This window comes from Austrofundulus limnaeus, unplaced genomic scaffold (genome assembly GCF_001266775.1).
Source record: "Austrofundulus limnaeus strain Quisiro unplaced genomic scaffold, Austrofundulus_limnaeus-1.0 Scaffold112, whole genome shotgun sequence".
Classification (NCBI taxonomy): domain Eukaryota; kingdom Metazoa; phylum Chordata; class Actinopteri; order Cyprinodontiformes; family Rivulidae; genus Austrofundulus; species Austrofundulus limnaeus.
Genome location: NW_013952514.1, coordinates 1,258,721 through 1,260,985, shown reverse-complemented (window position 1 = coordinate 1,260,985; position 2,265 = coordinate 1,258,721).

Genomic DNA, 2,265 nt, shown 5'->3' with positions numbered 1-2,265 from the left:
TAATAACATCTGTTTTAATGTATTTTTAAAACATCCAAAATAACACTAACACAATTAAACGCATTTAAAGTAAGGAAACAATGGTGAAATCCAGAAATAATGTAATGCATTAATAAAACCACAGAAAACCCACGAACAAAAAGGGAACATGTTCAAAGTAAACAGGCCACTTTGAATATGTGTGTTTGAAAATGAAAACAGAGTCAGATTCATGGATGTCGGAAAGAAGACTTTCAAGAGGCGAGGAGAAGAGTAGCTGAAAACTCGGGCCATGTTGGTGATCAGATGGATGGACCAGGAAACCAGTGAGCTCAATGAAAGCTGAACACCTAAAAGTAATTACAGCCAGGTTTTATTTCAGACACCACTTCATTTAAATTATGAAAGTGTTCACATTCTAATGATTTGGAGAAATCAAAATTTTCTGTATTTCATTGAGGTAAAAATGGACCGACAGCAGATGCAGAGGGTTATGCACAGTCTTTAATCAGATATGATTTCACCTTATACATCAAAAATGATTTCTGCCAAAGCTGTGTGCTCATGCAGTGGCTTTGATTGCTCTGCTGCTGGAAAGAAAAATATGTAGGCTGTGTTTAAATTTGACATTAAACAATTTTGCATTAAGTGCTTTTAACCACAAAGCTGAATCTTTGGAACTGGGTGGAACATCTCCCAGTGTTTCACAGCAGTGAAAATGAAGGCAGATAGATTCCAAAATAGCCCCTCTAACAAGTCCCACAGAGAGAGAGAGAAAGAGAGACACCTTTGCGGGCCCATTGCTCCCGGGCTACAACATGTAGTGTGACGACTCAGTAACTCCAACAGGTCGACTTTCGACTATTTGGAGAGTTTTGAAAGACAGCTTGGCCAACTGTGAGTATGTGTTCTGATGCGCTATGTGATTCTCCGTCTGCCATGCGTCTCAATCAAGCCAAGTGCCTCCTCCCTGGCTTCTCTATCTTTTAACCTTCACCCTTTTCTTCTTCAGAGCTTCTTTTTCTTCTTTTGATGCGTCCACAGGTGAAAGGAGTGGAATTAATATATAAACTGTAAATATATATATATATATATTTTCCATCCAAATTATGATGATTCAGCCAAGCGAGGTACTTTTTACCTTCCTCAGAAATAACTGTTCCAATCACCTACAAGCTCTACATTCTCTTGACAATCCAGTGGGAGTGGAAGAGGACAAGTGTCTTTGTTCACAAGCTTGTAGCTGTGCTGGACTGCTAGGAATTGAGCTTATAACGTCCATATGGGCTGCCAGGCTAACTGGGACCTGACAACGAACAATCTTCTGAGTTTGCCTTTTAACAAGACATTTTTATGAGCTTTCTCGATTTCTGTCACCTTTGTCAACTTGACAGGTGACAATTATGAACTTCACAATGACCTCTGCACCGAAACGCACATACAGAAATCTATGAGCATTTTTGGTTGCACAAGCGTTACATCCAACACTGGAGAAAGTTATCGAGAACTTGAATTGAATGAACATTTCTGCACTCAGACATATCAGTTGTCAGTCTTCCACTTGATACATGGTGATCCTGTAGTCATAAATGAGACTAACAGTGTCCAATTCTTGATTTTTTTTTCATGCTGCTATGTAAGACAGGAGTTTATGTGAATATGTATGCACCTGTTAATAGCGAAATATTTCATGACTCATTTTAAGGATTTTACTGGAGTTCTAATAAGTAATCATGTAAACATAGAGCTGATTACCTATTAGTCAACCTGATTTAAAATGCCTGCCACAGCTAATTAATCTTAATAAACACAAAACATGGTTTAAACTCAAATATGGAGCAGTAGTAACTGAAAGACACCCGCACTACTCCAAGCACTGAAAGATCATGCAATGTCTTTTTTGTAGAACTTTGACAATTGGAGTCAGTGTGGTCAGTGTCATGATTTGGAAGGTTTCAATAAAGTTGAAAGTAAAACATAACTTTAATGAAAATAAATAAATAAATAAAAATAGTAGGCTGGTGTAGTAGCAAAACCTTAAGCAAAACTGTAAATAACACAAGGAGGCAATGGAGAATGGGGCGTACCATTAAAGCACAAGGTGTGTGTGTTAAGCTGAGGAACTTAAAATGACTAATGAGAAGATTAGCTTCAGCTGTGACTAATGAAACCGAGAACAGGTCTAATGGTGCGTTCACACCGAACGCGATTTCAGCGTCAAAATCGCAGCCAACGCTGAAGTTTGAAGCTTGTGTACTTTGAGGTCAGACGCAGGACAGCTGCGCT